Source organism: Eurosta solidaginis, unplaced genomic scaffold (assembly GCF_040869045.1).
Source record: "Eurosta solidaginis isolate ZX-2024a unplaced genomic scaffold, ASM4086904v1 ctg00001886.1, whole genome shotgun sequence".
Lineage (NCBI taxonomy): Eukaryota > Metazoa > Arthropoda > Insecta > Diptera > Tephritidae > Eurosta > Eurosta solidaginis.
This window is the reverse complement of record NW_027137314.1, coordinates 7,155-25,951: the sequence shown is the minus strand read 5'-3', so window position 1 is coordinate 25,951 and position 18,797 is coordinate 7,155. Positions and strand designations below refer to the sequence as shown.

General features: G+C 32.7%; 4 non-coding genes across 4 annotated transcripts; all 4 read left to right on the top strand.

Moving 5' to 3' along the window:
- The first annotated feature begins 801 nt into the window (after positions 1-801).
- LOC137236342 (5S ribosomal RNA) lies at positions 802-920 on the top strand. Its single transcript, XR_010948386.1, has one exon. It is a non-coding gene; the product is annotated as a 5S ribosomal RNA (ribosomal RNA).
- Positions 921-6,242: 5,322 nt separating this feature from the next.
- Positions 6,243-6,361, top strand: LOC137236341 (5S ribosomal RNA). The gene has a single exon (XR_010948385.1). It is a non-coding gene; the product is annotated as a 5S ribosomal RNA (ribosomal RNA).
- Positions 6,362-11,696: 5,335 nt separating this feature from the next.
- Positions 11,697-11,815, top strand: LOC137236340 (5S ribosomal RNA). Its single transcript, XR_010948384.1, has one exon. It is a non-coding gene; the product is annotated as a 5S ribosomal RNA (ribosomal RNA).
- A 5,334-nt stretch (positions 11,816-17,149) lies between these two features.
- Positions 17,150-17,268, top strand: LOC137236339 (5S ribosomal RNA). The gene has a single exon (XR_010948383.1). It is a non-coding gene; the product is annotated as a 5S ribosomal RNA (ribosomal RNA).
- Positions 17,269-18,797: the final 1,529 nt, after the last annotated feature.

Below are 18,797 nucleotides of genomic sequence, written 5' to 3'. Positions count from 1 at the left end.
AATAGAAAAAATGACTGGTCGTGGCAAAGGTGGAAAAGGATTAGGTAAAGGTGGCGCCAAACGTCATCGCAAAGTTTTACGTGATAACATCCAAGGTATCACAAAGCCAGCTATTCGACGTTTAGCACGTCGTGGTGGCGTAAAACGTATATCTGGTTTAATATATGAAGAAACTCGTGGTGTTCTAAAAGTATTTTTAGAAAATGTTATCCGTGATGCAGTCACATATACTGAACATGCTAAAAGGAAAACAGTTACGGCTATGGATGTTGTATATGCATTAAAGAGGCAAGGTCGTACATTGTATGGTTTCGGCGGTTAAATTCATTTTTACGGACATATTAAAACAAAATAAATACCCATTCAAACAAACGGTCCTTTTCAGGACCACAATATTTTTTAACAAAGATTTCAAAATTTCTCTAATACAATACATAAAAGAAAGATATGTTATTAAGATGTACATGCATATGTAGTATGTATGTATGAATGTTCGTTTACACTAAGTAGCATACGTATGTATGCATAATGAAAACTCATGCAAATGAATATACCCCGACACAAGCCAAGCGATATAAATATGTGTATAATAGCAGGCTTATTTTACAAAAAGGGCATAAGTTCATTTTTGTAAAAAATCGGATTTAAGTAGCAAAAGTATCTGAATACACTAAACTATAAAGTATATAACAAAATTTACTTAAGTCGACTTATATCATTTAAAAAAAAAGGACAAATTCACAACTGCAAGTATACACATTAAAGTAGCCATGCTTATACCGATTTAGGCAAACAAAATTTGCCAACGACCATACCACGCTGAATACATCGGTTCTCGTCCGATCACCGAAATTAAGCAGCGTCGGGCGCGGTTAGTACTTAGATGGGGGACCGCTTGGGAACACCGCGTGTTGTTGGCATATCCAACTTTTTCTTTTATTTTATGTATATATGTACATAGATTTTTTTTTTTTTTTAATTAAATTGCATTTAATTGAATAAATACTTGGAATACAATTTAAAATTTCTATAGACTCAATGGAAAAATTTCATACGCGCGCATACATTTACGTGCATAATAATATTAGTTATAATTTGTTACCATATCAATTATTGATTTAAAGCTTATAAGCATTCATCATATTAAATTCAAAAGGAATCTACGTAGTACAAATTCATACTCATCCACCTAGTATAGTACTTAAAATGGACTCTGATGTCCGATTATGTTCAAATATGTATATTACAATCATATTGATAATTAATAAGCATTTAATGAGAATTTTTTTTGAATGTCATGAAATGTCATTTAAATATACATACATATAAGTTGTAGACATCCAATATCAATAATCAATTCAGACTAAAATTCCAAACTTTAGATGCCTTCAAGTGAAGCCACATAGAGTTACTCTAGTGTTGCAATAGAAACATTTAAATATTTTTTAAAATAAAATATTGTTTTTAAAACTTAACGAAGATAAGTTTTTTTGATTTCTAATATAATATATTTTATATATTTGAATGAAAATTTTGATTAGTACAAATATATTTTAAGAAAATTCACTTTATTGAGAAAAAATTCGATTTTATCAGTACAAAGTTTTGATTAAAATCCCTGACACTCCGAAAATATGAAATTCATCAATTTAAATGAACTCATATATTAAACTAGCACATTTCAGCTATCTAATTTTATATGAATATTTGCAATACCTTTAATATCTGAATTTTAATTAATTTATTAAAATGAAAAGTTTATCAAATGTAAATGGTACGTAGCACTGAAATGGGAATATTTGTCATCCATCTTTTCGCTGCGCTTCTCAAATTTTAAACAGAGTATCGTTTTCTTTGCGCTCGTATAAAAAAGTATAAATAGTGAGTTTGTGCTTTGTGTGCTTAATATTGATATATTTTCAAGTGTTAATAAACGTTTAAATAAAATAATTAAGTGAAGATGTCTGACACAATCGCTGTTGCAAATGTTAGCTCACCAGTAGCTGCTTCTGCTGCTGTTGCTGAGAAGAAAGTTGCTGCTAAAAAAGCAACTAAACCCAAAAAACCATCGGTTGCTCCCACTCATCCACCAACTCAACAAATGGTAGATGCATCCATTAAGAATTTGAAGGAACGTGGTGGCTCATCACTTTTGGCAATTAAGAAATATATTAGTGCAACATATAAATGTGACGCCCAAAAATTGGCACCATTTATTAAGCGCTATTTGAAATCGGCTGTTACTAGTGGAAAATTGATTCAAACCAAAGGAAAGGGGGCATCTGGTTCATTTAAATTATCAGCTGCAGCCACTAAATCTAGTGATGGTAAGTCAAAATCTGTGAAATCGGTTGATAAATCAAAAGCCAAAAAAGATAGTGCAACATTAAAGAAAAAATCGTCGAGTGGTGTCAAAAAGGCAAGTGGTGAGAAAAAAGTGAAAAAAGCTGTTGCCACTAAGAAAACCGCCGAAAAAAAGAAAAGTGAGAAATCTAAGGCTAAAGACGCAAAAAAGACTGGCGCCGTTAAAGCCAAACCAACCAAGTCGAAATCTGCCAGCGCTAAGCCAAAGGCAACAAAAGCAACTGCTGCCAAACCAAAAAAGGCTGCAACTAAAAAGCCAACCACAAAAAAGGCATCAGCTAAAAAATAAATATGCTGCGTTTTTTGTGATAATTTACAAGGACACAACATTCATTAATGTTGAATTATCAATAAGCCCTTTTCAGGGCTACAAAATATACAAACAAAAAGATCAAAAATTTATTCAATTAATTATTTACCCAATACGTCTGACTAAACGCTTCTACAGTTTTGCTTCGCCATAATACTTGAGTATAAGTATAAAAAAATTTCAATTGCGCCCTAGCTAGCGTGCTGACCAATTTCGAAATTGATGTTTCAATTGCAAAACAAAATTAAAAATTTTCATCGACTTAGAAATTTCATATCTCTTTGTTAATTTATATTTTGTGGCCCTGAAAAGGGCCTTTTTGTTAACATTTTTCACTTTTATTCATATTTTCCTCAGTCGCACAAATTACTTGGAGCTTGTGTATTTGGTAACAGCCTTAGTACCCTCACTGACGGCATGCTTAGCCAATTCACCAGGCAACAATAGGCGTACGGCAGTTTGAATTTCGCGACTAGTAATTGTTGAACGTTTATTGTAATGAGCTAAACGTGATGCTTCAGCAGCAATACGTTCAAAAATGTCATTAACAAAACTGTTCATGATACTCATGGCTTTCGACGATATACCAGTATCAGGATGCACTTGTTTCAACACTTTATAAATGTAGATGGCATAACTTTCCTTCCTCTTACGCTTCTTCTTCTTGTCGTTTTTAGTAATATTCTTTTGAGCCTTTCCGGCCTTCTTAGCTGCTTTACCACTAGTTTTAGGAGGCATATTTAATTTTCACAAAATCACTTCACTATCACTAACACTTTTTAATATTTTCTAAGTGTTAAAATGCACACCTTTAAGTATATTTTTTCCGACAAACCATTCAAGCTATTCGTAACGATTCGTTAAAAATTGCTGGCAATAATTTGATAACATGCGATTGGGGTAGCTCAATGTACAAACGAAAAAGTATATAAGCGCAGCACAATTTGTGTTTAGGGAATAAAGTGTCCAAGCTATTCAGCTAGTGTGTGTATTTGTGAAAAAGTGTATTAAGTGAAATATATAACAACAATGTCTGGTCGTGGTAAAGGTGGTAAAGTAAAGGGAAAGGCAAAGTCACGTTCAAACCGTGCTGGCCTTCAATTTCCTGTCGGTCGTATTCATCGTTTGTTACGTAAAGGCAATTATGCTGAACGTGTTGGTGCCGGTGCTCCAGTATATTTAGCTGCTGTTATGGAATATTTGGCAGCTGAAGTTCTTGAATTGGCTGGTAATGCTGCACGTGATAATAAAAAAACTAGAATTATTCCACGTCATTTACAATTGGCTATTCGTAACGATGAAGAATTGAATAAACTATTGTCTGGAGTTACCATAGCTCAAGGTGGTGTTTTACCAAATATTCAAGCTGTACTTTTGCCAAAGAAGACCGAAAAGAAAGCATAAGTGATGTAATCGTCGATTTATATTCTTACGACGCCATATTTAAAACCGTCCTTTTCAGGACGACAAAATATATATACAAAGAGATTAATTATATTGTCATATATATGTATTTATCTATTTTAAAACAATTTTTTGAAAGAAAAATTTAAAAGAGCATAAGTAAACTTTTAGAAATTTTTTTTTTTTAACGAAATCTGCGTTAACAACTACTTCAATTAATAAAATAGTGTTTGAAAATGTTCATAAAAAAGTTGACTTATATCATTTTCCAGAAAAAAAAACTGAGCAACATTAAAAAAGTACAGTATGCGCGCATACTACATATTGTATGTATATATGTACGTATGTTTGCATGAGCATCTCGACAAAGGCGCAAAAAGTTGTGGCTTGTATTCATACGTACCAAAGGTACAACCGTGCATACATACATACATATGTGTTTAGCAAATAAATGTGTATATACTCGTGAGTAGGTATACACACCATATTAAGGGTAAAACTACAGCTGCTACTATCAAAGATAGCAAGAATACGAATTTTCATTTTATTATTATAAAAATTGATAGTTGCTTCAGTTATTTTTGATCTTTGTTGTTTAAAAAATTTGTGGTCCTGAAAAGGACCGTTTATAATGTTTATTTTTATTAAAATATGGAATTAAGCACGTTCACCACGTATACGTCTAGCCAATTGAATATCTTTTGGCATAATTGTGACACGTTTTGCATGAATGGCACACAAATTTGTATCCTCGAACAAACCAACTAAATATGCTTCACTTGCTTCTTGTAATGCCATCACAGCTGAACTCTGGAAACGTAAATCAGTTTTAAAATCTTGAGCAATTTCACGTACCAAACGTTGGAATGGCAATTTACGAATCAACAGTTCGGTACTCTTCTGATAACGACGAATTTCACGCAAAGCGACTGTACCGGGACGATAACGATGCGGTTTCTTCACTCCACCAGTTGCCGGCGCACTTTTGCGAGCAGCTTTAGTGGCCAACTGTTTACGTGGCGCTTTACCACCAGTCGATTTACGGGCTGTTTGCTTTGTACGAGCCATTTCTCACTTTTATTTTTCACAATTTAAAATAAACACTGATCACTGAACACTTCACTTAATAAACCTAGTGCTGACATGTGTGAAAATACATATAATAAAATACATAAAAACGTTTCATATGTTCATTTTTTTAGGGTTGCAATATTGTGCGAGTTAAAATGAGATACAAATATTTATGGCACATAATGGTAGCTCACTCAATGTTGTGGATTTTTGTATAAATAGCAGCTACTTTCGGTAAACCAGCTATTAGTTGTGAAGTGAAGTGTTCTTGTGAAAGCTAAAAAAAGTGCTAAATAGAAAAAATGACTGGTCGTGGCAAAGGTGGAAAAGGATTAGGTAAAGGTGGCGCCAAACGTCATCGCAAAGTTTTACGTGATAACATCCAAGGTATCACAAAGCCAGCTATTCGACGTTTAGCACGTCGTGGTGGCGTAAAACGTATATCTGGTTTAATATATGAAGAAACTCGTGGTGTTCTAAAAGTATTTTTAGAAAATGTTATCCGTGATGCAGTCACATATACTGAACATGCTAAAAGGAAAACAGTTACGGCTATGGATGTTGTATATGCATTGAAGAGGCAAGGTCGTACATTGTATGGTTTCGGCGGTTAAATTCATTTTTACGGACATATTAAAACAAAATAAATACCCATTCAAACAAACGGTCCTTTTCAGGACCACAATATTTTTTAACAAAGATTTCAAAATTTCTCTAATACAATACATAAAAGAAAGATATGTTATTAAGATGTACATGCATATGTAGTATGTATGTATGAATGTTCGTTTACACTAAGTAGCATACGTATGTATGCATAATGAAAACTCATGCAAATGAATATACCCCGACACAAGCCAAGCGATATAAATATGTGTATAATAGCAGGCTTATTTTACAAAAAGGGCATAAGTTCATTTTTGTAAAAAATCGGATTTAAGTAGCAAAAGTATCTGAATACACTAAACTATAAAGTATATAACAAAATTTACTTAAGTCGACTTATATCATTTAAAAAAAAAGGACAAATTCACAACTGCAAGTATACACATTAAAGTAGCCATGCTTATACCGATTTAGGCAAACAAAATTTGCCAACGACCATACCACGCTGAATACATCGGTTCTCGTCCGATCACCGAAATTAAGCAGCGTCGGGCGCGGTTAGTACTTAGATGGGGGACCGCTTGGGAACACCGCGTGTTGTTGGCATATCCAACTTTTTCTTTTATTTTATGTATATATGTACATAGATTTTTTTTTTTTTTTAATTAAATTGCATTTAATTGAATAAATACTTGGAATACAATTTAAAATTTCTATAGACTCAATGGAAAAATTTCATACGCGCGCATACATTTACGTGCATAATAATATTAGTTATAATTTGTTACCATATCAATTATTGATTTAAAGCTTATAAGCATTCATCATATTAAATTCAAAAGGAATCTACGTAGTACAAATTCATACTCATCCACCTAGTATAGTACTTAAAATGGACTCTGATGTCCGATTATGTTCAAATATGTATATTACAATCATATTGATAATTAATAAGCATTTAATGAGAATTTTTTTTGAATGTCATGAAATGTCATTTAAATATACATACATATAAGTTGTAGACATCCAATATCAATAATCAATTCAGACTAAAATTCCAAACTTTAGATGCCTTCAAGTGAAGCCACATAGAGTTACTCTAGTGTTGCAATAGAAACATTTAAATATTTTTTAAAATAAAATATTGTTTTTAAAACTTAACGAAGATAAGTTTTTTTGATTTCTAATATAATATATTTTATATATTTGAATGAAAATTTTGATTAGTACAAATATATTTTAAGAAAATTCACTTTATTGAGAAAAAATTCGATTTTATCAGTACAAAGTTTTGATTAAAATCCCTGACACTCCGAAAATATGAAATTCATCAATTTAAATGAACTCATATATTAAACTAGCACATTTCAGCTATCTAATTTTATATGAATATTTGCAATACCTTTAATATCTGAATTTTAATTAATTTATTAAAATGAAAAGTTTATCAAATGTAAATGGTACGTAGCACTGAAATGGGAATATTTGTCATCCATCTTTTCGCTGCGCTTCTCAAATTTTAAACAGAGTATCGTTTTCTTTCCGCTCGTATAAAAAAGTATAAATAGTGAGTTTGTGCTTTGTGTGCTTAATATTGATATATTTTCAAGTGTTAATAAACGTTTAAATAAAATAATTAAGTGAAGATGTCTGACACAATCGCTGTTGCAAATGTTAGCTCACCAGTAGCTGCTTCTGCTGCTGTTGCTGAGAAGAAAGTTGCTGCTAAAAAAGCAACTAAACCCAAAAAACCATCGGTTGCTCCCACTCATCCACCAACTCAACAAATGGTAGATGCATCCATTAAGAATTTGAAGGAACGTGGTGGCTCATCACTTTTGGCAATTAAGAAATATATTAGTGCAACATATAAATGTGACGCCCAAAAATTGGCACCATTTATTAAGCGCTATTTGAAATCGGCTGTTACTAGTGGAAAATTGATTCAAACCAAAGGAAAGGGGGCATCTGGTTCATTTAAATTATCAGCTGCAGCCACTAAATCTAGTGATGGTAAGTCAAAATCTGTGAAATCGGTTGATAAATCAAAAGCCAAAAAAGATAGTGCAACATTAAAGAAAAAATCGTCGAGTGGTGTCAAAAAGGCAAGTGGTGAGAAAAAAGTGAAAAAAGCTGTTGCCACTAAGAAAACCGCCGAAAAAAAGAAAAGTGAGAAATCTAAGGCTAAAGACGCAAAAAAGACTGGCGCCGTTAAAGCCAAACCAACCAAGTCGAAATCTGCCAGCGCTAAGCCAAAGGCAACAAAAGCAACTGCTGCCAAACCAAAAAAGGCTGCAACTAAAAAGCCAACCACAAAAAAGGCATCAGCTAAAAAATAAATATGCTGCGTTTTTTGTGATAATTTACAAGGACACAACATTCATTAATGTTGAATTATCAATAAGCCCTTTTCAGGGCTACAAAATATACAAACAAAAAGATCAAAAATTTATTCAATTAATTATTTACCCAATACGTCTGACTAAACGCTTCTACAGTTTTGCTTCGCCATAATACTTGAGTATAAGTATAAAAAAATTTCAATTGCGCCCTAGCTAGCGTGCTGACCAATTTCGAAATTGATGTTTCAATTGCAAAACAAAATTAAAAATTTTCATCGACTTAGAAATTTCATATCTCTTTGTTAATTTATATTTTGTGGCCCTGAAAAGGGCCTTTTTGTTAACATTTTTCACTTTTATTCATATTTTCCTCAGTCGCACAAATTACTTGGAGCTTGTGTATTTGGTAACAGCCTTAGTACCCTCACTGACGGCATGCTTAGCCAATTCACCAGGCAACAATAGGCGTACGGCAGTTTGAATTTCGCGACTAGTAATTGTTGAACGTTTATTGTAATGAGCTAAACGTGATGCTTCAGCAGCAATACGTTCAAAAATGTCATTAACAAAACTGTTCATGATACTCATGGCTTTCGACGATATACCAGTATCAGGATGCACTTGTTTCAACACTTTATAAATGTAGATGGCATAACTTTCCTTCCTCTTACGCTTCTTCTTCTTGTCGTTTTTAGTAATATTCTTCTGAGCCTTTCCGGCCTTCTTAGCTGCTTTACCACTAGTTTTAGGAGGCATATTTAATTTTCACAAAATCACTTCACTATCACTAACACTTTTTAATATTTTCTAAGTGTTAAAATGCACACCTTTAAGTATATTTTTTCCGACAAACCATTCAAGCTATTCGTAACGATTCGTTAAAAATTGCTGGCAATAATTTGATAACATGCGATTGGGGTAGCTCAATGTACAAACGAAAAAGTATATAAGCGCAGCACAATTTGTGTTTAGGGAATAAAGTGTCCAAGCTATTCAGCTAGTGTGTGTATTTGTGAAAAAGTGTATTAAGTGAAATATATAACAACAATGTCTGGTCGTGGTAAAGGTGGTAAAGTAAAGGGAAAGGCAAAGTCACGTTCAAACCGTGCTGGCCTTCAATTTCCTGTCGGTCGTATTCATCGTTTGTTACGTAAAGGCAATTATGCTGAACGTGTTGGTGCCGGTGCTCCAGTATATTTAGCTGCTGTTATGGAATATTTGGCAGCTGAAGTTCTTGAATTGGCTGGTAATGCTGCACGTGATAATAAAAAAACTAGAATTATTCCACGTCATTTACAATTGGCTATTCGTAACGATGAAGAATTGAATAAACTATTGTCTGGAGTTACCATAGCTCAAGGTGGTGTTTTACCAAATATTCAAGCTGTACTTTTGCCAAAGAAGACCGAAAAGAAAGCATAAGTGATGTAATCGTCGATTTATATTCTTACGACGCCATATTTAAAACCGTCCTTTTCAGGACGACAAAATATATATACAAAGAGATTAATTATATTGTCATATATATGTATTTATCTATTTTAAAACAATTTTTTGAAAGAAAAATTTAAAAGAGCATAAGTAAACTTTTAGAAATTTTTTTTTTTTAACGAAATCTGCGTTAACAACTACTTCAATTAATAAAATAGTGTTTGAAAATGTTCATAAAAAAGTTGACTTATATCATTTTCCAGAAAAAAAAACTGAGCAACATTAAAAAAGTACAGTATGCGCGCATACTACATATTGTATGTATATATGTACGTATGTTTGCATGAGCATCTCGACAAAGGCGCAAAAAGTTGTGGCTTGTATTCATACGTACCAAAGGTACAACCGTGCATACATACATACATATGTGTTTAGCAAATAAATGTGTATATACTCGTGAGTAGGTATACACACCATATTAAGGGTAAAACTACAGCTGCTACTATCAAAGATAGCAAGAATACGAATTTTCATTTTATTATTATAAAAATTGATAGTTGCTTCAGTTATTTTTGATCTTTGTTGTTTAAAAAATTTGTGGTCCTGAAAAGGACCGTTTATAATGTTTATTTTTATTAAAATATGGAATTAAGCACGTTCACCACGTATACGTCTAGCCAATTGAATATCTTTTGGCATAATTGTGACACGTTTTGCATGAATGGCACACAAATTTGTATCCTCGAACAAACCAACTAAATATGCTTCACTTGCTTCTTGTAATGCCATCACAGCTGAACTCTGGAAACGTAAATCAGTTTTAAAATCTTGAGCAATTTCACGTACCAAACGTTGGAATGGCAATTTACGAATCAACAGTTCGGTACTCTTCTGATAACGACGAATTTCACGCAAAGCGACTGTACCGGGACGATAACGATGCGGTTTCTTCACTCCACCAGTTGCCGGCGCACTTTTGCGAGCAGCTTTAGTGGCCAACTGTTTACGTGGCGCTTTACCACCAGTCGATTTACGGGCTGTTTGCTTTGTACGAGCCATTTCTCACTTTTATTTTTCACAATTTAAAATAAACACTGATCACTGAACACTTCACTTAATAAACCTAGTGCTGACATGTGTGAAAATACATATAATAAAATACATAAAAACGTTTCATATGTTCATTTTTTTAGGGTTGCAATATTGTGCGAGTTAAAATGAGATACAAATATTTATGGCACATAATGGTAGCTCACTCAATGTTGTGGATTTTTGTATAAATAGCAGCTACTTTCGGTAAACCAGCTATTAGTTGTGAAGTGAAGTGATCAAGTGAAGTGTTCTTGTGAAAGCTAAAAAAAGTGCTAAATAGAAAAAATGACTGGTCGTGGCAAAGGTGGAAAAGGATTAGGTAAAGGTGGCGCCAAACGTCATCGCAAAGTTTTACGTGATAACATCCAAGGTATCACAAAGCCAGCTATTCGACGTTTAGCACGTCGTGGTGGCGTAAAACGTATATCTGGTTTAATATATGAAGAAACTCGTGGTGTTCTAAAAGTATTTTTAGAAAATGTTATCCGTGATGCAGTCACATATACTGAACATGCTAAAAGGAAAACAGTTACGGCTATGGATGTTGTATATGCATTGAAGAGGCAAGGTCGTACATTGTATGGTTTCGGCGGTTAAATTCATTTTTACGGACATATTAAAACAAAATAAATACCCATTCAAACAAACGGTCCTTTTCAGGACCACAATATTTTTTAACAAAGATTTCAAAATTTCTCTAATACAATACATAAAAGAAAGATATGTTATTAAGATGTACATGCATATGTAGTATGTATGTATGAATGTTCGTTTACACTAAGTAGCATACGTATGTATGCATAATGAAAACTCATGCAAATGAATATACCCCGACACAAGCCAAGCGATATAAATATGTGTATAATAGCAGGCTTATTTTACAAAAAGGGCATAAGTTCATTTTTGTAAAAAATCGGATTTAAGTAGCAAAAGTATCTGAATACACTAAACTATAAAGTATATAACAAAATTTACTTAAGTCGACTTATATCATTTAAAAAAAAAGGACAAATTCACAACTGCAAGTATACACATTAAAGTAGCCATGCTTATACCGATTTAGGCAAACAAAATTTGCCAACGACCATACCACGCTGAATACATCGGTTCTCGTCCGATCACCGAAATTAAGCAGCGTCGGGCGCGGTTAGTACTTAGATGGGGGACCGCTTGGGAACACCGCGTGTTGTTGGCATATCCAACTTTTTCTTTTATTTTATGTATATATGTACATAGATTTTTTTTTTTTTTAATTAAATTGCATTTAATTGAATAAATACTTGGAATACAATTTAAAATTTCTATAGACTCAATGGAAAAATTTCATACGCGCGCATACATTTACGTGCATAATAATATTAGTTATAATTTGTTACCATATCAATTATTGATTTAAAGCTTATAAGCATTCATCATATTAAATTCAAAAGGAATCTACGTAGTACAAATTCATACTCATCCACCTAGTATAGTACTTAAAATGGACTCTGATGTCCGATTATGTTCAAATATGTATATTACAATCATATTGATAATTAATAAGCATTTAATGAGAATTTTTTTTGAATGTCATGAAATGTCATTTAAATATACATACATATAAGTTGTAGACATCCAATATCAATAATCAATTCAGACTAAAATTCCAAACTTTAGATGCCTTCAAGTGAAGCCACATAGAGTTACTCTAGTGTTGCAATAGAAACATTTAAATATTTTTTAAAATAAAATATTGTTGTTAAAACTTAACGAAGATAAGTTTTTTTGATTTCTAATATAATATATTTTATATATTTGAATGAAAATTTTGATTAGTACAAATATATTTTAAGAAAATTCACTTTATTGAGAAAAAATTCGATATTATCAGTACAAAGTTTTGATTAAAATCCCTGACACTCCGAAAATATGAAATCCATTAATTTAAATGAACTCATATATTAAACTAGCACATTTCAGCTATCTAATTTTATATGAATATTTGCAATACCTTTAATATCTGAATTTTAATTAATTTATTGAAATGAAAAGTTTATCAAATGTAAATGGTACGTAGCACTGAAATGGGAATATTTGTCATCCATCTTTTCGCTGCGCTTCTCAAATTTTAAACAGAGTATCGTTTTCTTTGCGCTCGTATAAAAAAGTATAAATAGTGAGTTTGTGCTTTGTGTGCTTAATATTGATATATTTTCAAGTGTTAATAAACATTTAAATAAAATAATTAAGTGAAGATGTCTGACACAATCGCTGTTGCAAATGTTAGCTCACCAGTAGCTGCTTCTGCTGCTGTTGCTGAGAAGAAAGTTGCTGCTAAAAAAGCAACTAAACCCAAAAAACCATCGGTTGCTCCCACTCATCCACCAACTCAACAAATGGTAGATGCATCCATTAAGAATTTGAAGGAACGTGGTGGCTCATCACTTTTGGCAATTAAGAAATATATTAGTGCAACATATAAATGTGACGCCCAAAAATTGGCACCATTTATTAAGCGCTATTTGAAATCGGCTGTTACTAGTGGAAAATTGATTCAAACCAAAGGAAAGGGGGCATCTGGTTCATTTAAATTATCAGCTGCAGCCACTAAATCTAGTGATGGTAAGTCAAAATCTGTGAAATCGGTTGATAAATCAAAAGCCAAAAAAGATAGTGCAACATTAAAGAAAAAATCGTCGAGTGGTGTCAAAAAGGCAAGTGGTGAGAAAAAAGTGAAAAAAGCTGTTGCCACTAAGAAAACCGCCGAAAAAAAGAAAAGTGAGAAATCTAAGGCTAAAGACGCAAAAAAGACTGGCGCCGTTAAAGCCAAACCAACCAAGTCGAAATCTGCCAGCGCTAAGCCAAAGGCAACAAAAGCAACTGCTGCCAAACCAAAAAAGGCTGCAACTAAAAAGCCAACCACAAAAAAGGCATCAGCTAAAAAATAAATATGCTGCGTTTTTTGTGATAATTTACAAGGACACAACATTCATTAATGTTGAATTATCAATAAGCCCTTTTCAGGGCTACAAAATATACAAACAAAAAGATCAAAAATTTATTCAATTAATTATTTACCCAATACGTCTGACTAAACGCTTCTACAGTTTTGCTTCGCCATAATACTTGAGTATAAGTATAAAAAAATTTCAATTGCGCCCTAGCTAGCGTGCTGACCAATTTCGAAATTGATGTTTCAATTGCAAAACAAAATTAAAAATTTTCATCGACTTAGAAATTTCATATCTCTTTGTTAATTTATATTTTGTGGCCCTGAAAAGGGCCTTTTTGTTAACATTTTTCACTTTTATTCATATTTTCCTCAGTCGCACAAATTACTTGGAGCTTGTGTATTTGGTAACAGCCTTAGTACCCTCACTGACGGCATGCTTAGCCAATTCACCAGGCAACAATAGGCGTACGGCAGTTTGAATTTCGCGACTAGTAATTGTTGAACGTTTATTGTAATGAGCTAAACGTGATGCTTCAGCAGCAATACGTTCAAAAATGTCATTAACAAAACTGTTCATGATACTCATGGCTTTCGACGATATACCAGTATCAGGATGCACTTGTTTCAACACTTTATAAATGTAGATGGCATAACTTTCCTTCCTCTTACGCTTCTTCTTCTTGTCGTTTTTAGTAATATTCTTCTGAGCCTTTCCGGCCTTCTTAGCTGCTTTACCACTAGTTTTAGGAGGCATATTTAATTTTCACAAAATCACTTCACTATCACTAACACTTTTTAATATTTTCGAAGTGTTAAAATGCACACCTTTAAGTATATTTTTTCCGACAAACCATTCAAGCTATTCGTAACGATTCGTTAAAAATTGCTGGCAATAATTTGATAACATGCGATTGGGGTAGCTCAATGTACAAACGAAAAAGTATATAAGCGCAGCACAATTTGTGTTTAGGGAATAAAGTGTCCAAGCTATTCAGCTAGTGTGTGTATTTGTGAAAAAGTGTATTAAGTGAAATATATAACAACAATGTCTGGTCGTGGTAAAGGTGGTAAAGTAAAGGGAAAGGCAAAGTCACGTTCAAACCGTGCTGGCCTTCAATTTCCTGTCGGTCGTATTCATCGTTTGTTACGTAAAGGCAATTATGCTGAACGTGTTGGTGCCGGTGCTCCAGTATATTTAGCTGCTGTTATGGAATATTTGGCAGCTGAAGTTCTTGAATTGGCTGGTAATGCTGCACGTGATAATAAAAAAACTAGAATTATTCCACGTCATTTACAATTGGCTATTCGTAACGATGAAGAATTGAATAAACTATTGTCTGGAGTTACCATAGCTCAAGGTGGTGTTTTACCAAATATTCAAGCTGTACTTTTGCCAAAGAAGACCGAAAAGAAAGCATAAGTGATGTAATCGTCGATTTATATTCTTACGACGCCATATTTAAAACCGTCCTTTTCAGGACGACAAAATATATATACAAAGAGATTAATTATATTGTCATATATATGTATTTATCTATTTTAAAACAATTTTTTGAAAGAAAAATTTAAAAGAGCATAAGTAAACTTTTAGAAATTTTTTTTTTTTAACGAAATCTGCGTTAACAACTACTTCAATTAATAAAATAGTGTTTGAAAATGTTCATAAAAAAGTTGACTTATATCATTTTCCAGCAAAAAAAACTGAGCAACATTAAAAAAGTACAGTATGCGCGCATACTACATATTGTATGTATATATGTACGTATGTTTGCATGAGCATCTCGACAAAGGCGCAAAAAGTTGTGGCTTGTATTCATACGTACCAAAGGTACAACCGTGCATACATACATACATATGTGTTTAGCAAATAAATGTGTATATACTCGTGAGTAGGTATACACACCATATTAAGGGTAAAACTACAGCTGCTACTATCAAAGATAGCAAGAATACGAATTTTCATTTTATTATTATAAAAATTGATAGTTGCTTCAGTTATTTTTGATCTTTGTTGTTTAAAAAATTTGTGGTCCTGAAAAGGACCGTTTATAATGTTTATTTTTATTAAAATATGGAATTAAGCACGTTCACCACGTATACGTCTAGCCAATTGAATATCTTTTGGCATAATTGTGACACGTTTTGCATGAATGGCACACAAATTTGTATCCTCGAACAAACCAACTAAATATGCTTCACTTGCTTCTTGTAATGCCATCACAGCTGAACTCTGGAAACGTAAATCAGTTTTAAAATCTTGAGCAATTTCACGTACCAAACGTTGGAATGGCAATTTACGAATCAACAGTTCGGTACTCTTCTGATAACGACGAATTTCACGCAAAGCGACTGTACCGGGACGATAACGATGCGGTTTCTTCACTCCACCAGTTGCCGGCGCACTTTTGCGAGCAGCTTTAGTGGCCAACTGTTTACGTGGCGCTTTACCACCAGTCGATTTACGGGCTGTTTGCTTTGTACGAGCCATTTCTCACTTTTATTTTTCACAATTTAAAATAAACACTGATCACTGAACACTTCACTTAATAAACCTAGTGCTGACATGTGTGAAAATACATATAATAAAATACATAAAAACGTTTCATATGTTCATTTTTTTAGGGTTGCAATATTGTGCGAGTTAAAATGAGATACAAATATTTATGGCACATAATGGTAGCTCACTCAATGTTGTGGATTTTTGTATAAATAGCAGCTACTTTCGGTAAACCAGCTATTAGTTGTGAAGTGAAGTGATCAAGTGAAGTGTTCTTGTGAAAGCTAAAAAAAGTGCTAAATAGAAAAAATGACTGGTCGTGGCAAAGGTGGAAAAGGATTAGGTAAAGGTGGCGCCAAACGTCATCGCAAAGTTTTACGTGATAACATCCAAGGTATCACAAAGCCAGCTATTCGACGTTTAGCACGTCGTGGTGGCGTAAAACGTATATCTGGTTTAATATATGAAGAAACTCGTGGTGTTCTAAAAGTATTTTTAGAAAATGTTATCCGTGATGCAGTCACATATACTGAACATGCTAAAAGGAAAACAGTTACGGCTATGGATGTTGTATATGCATTGAAGAGGCAAGGTCGTACATTGTATGGTTTCGGCGGTTAAATTCATTTTTACGGACATATTAAAACAAAATAAATACCCATTCAAACAAACGGTCCTTTTCAGGACCACAATATTTTTTAACAAAGATTTCAAAATTTCTCTAATACAATACATAAAAGAAAGATATGTTATTAAGATGTACATGCATATGTAGTATGTATGTATGAATGTTCGTTTACACTAAGTAGCATACGTATGTATGCATAATGAAAACTCATGCAAATGAATATACCCCGACACAAGCCAAGCGATATAAATATGTGTATAATAGCAGGCTTATTTTACAAAAAGGGCATAAGTTCATTTTTGTAAAAAATCGGATTTAAGTAGCAAAAGTATCTGAATACACTAAACTATAAAGTATATAACAAAATTTACTTAAGTCGACTTATATCATTTAAAAAAAAAGGACAAATTCACAACTGCAAGTATACACATTAAAGTAGCCATGCTTATACCGATTTAGGCAAACAAAATTTGCCAACGACCATACCACGCTGAATACATCGGTTCTCGTCCGATCACCGAAATTAAGCAGCGTCGGGCGCGGTTAGTACTTAGATGGGGGACCGCTTGGGAACACCGCGTGTTGTTGGCATATCCAACTTTTTCTTTTATTTTATGTATATATGTACATAGATTTTTTTTTTTTTTAATTAAATTGCATTTAATTGAATAAATACTTGGAATACAATTTAAAATTTCTATAGACTCAATGGAAAAATTTCATACGCGCGCATACATTTACGTGCATAATAATATTAGTTATAATTTGTTACCATATCAATTATTGATTTAAAGCTTATAAGCATTCATCATATTAAATTCAAAAGGAATCTACGTAGTACAAATTCATACTCATCCACCTAGTATAGTACTTAAAATGGACTCTGATGTCCGATTATGTTCAAATATGTATATTACAATCATATTGATAATTAATAAGCATTTAATGAGAATTTTTTTTGAATGTCATGAAATGTCATTTAAATATACATACATATAAGTTGTAGACATCCAATATCAATAATCAATTCAGACTAAAATTCCAAACTTTAGATGCCTTCAAGTGAAGCCACATAGAGTTACTCTAGTGTTGCAATAGAAACATTTAAATATTTTTTAAAATAAAATATTGTTGTTAAAACTTAACGAAGATAAGTTTTTTTGATTTCTAATATAATATATTTTATATATTTGAATGAAAATTTTGATTAGTACAAATATATTTTAAGAAAATTCACTTTATTGAGAAAAAATTCGATATTATCAGTACAAAGTTTTGATTAAAATCCCTGACACTCCGAAAATATGAAATTCATTAATTTAAATGAACTCATATATTAAACTAGCACATTTCAGCTATCTAATTTTATATGAATATTTGCAATACCTTTAATATCTGAATTTTAATTAATTTATTGAAATGAAAAGTTTATCAAATGTAAATGGTACGTAGCACTGAAATGGGAATATTTGTCATCCATCTTTTCGCTGCGCTTCTCAAATTTTAAACAGAGTATCGTTTTCTTTGCGCTCGTATAAAAAAGTATAAATAGTGAGTTTGTGCTTTGTGTGCTTAATATTGATATATTTTCAAGTGTTAATAAACATTTAAATAAAATAATTAAGTGAAGATGTCTGACACAATCGCTGTTGCAAATGTTAGCTCACCAGTAGCTGCTTCTGCTGCTGTTGCTGAGAAGAAAGTTGCTGCTAAAAAAGCAACTAAACCCAAAAAACCATCGGTTGCTCCCACTCATCCACCAACTCAACAAATGGTAGATGCATCCATTAAGAATTTGAAGGAACGTGGTGGCTCATCACTTTTGGCAATTAAGAAATATATTAGTGCAACATATAAATGTGACGCCCAAAAATTGGCACCATTTATTAAGCGCTATTTGAAATCGGCTGTTACTAGTGGAAAATTGATTCAAACCAAAGGAAAGGGGGCATCTGGTTCATTTAAATTATCAGCTGCAGCCACTAAATCTAGTGATGGTAAGTCAAAATCTGTGAAATCGGTTGATAAATCAAAAGCCAAAAAAGATAGTGCAACATTAAAGAAAAAATCGTCGAGTGGTGTCAAAAAGGCAAGTGGTGAGAAAAAAGTGAAAAAAGCTG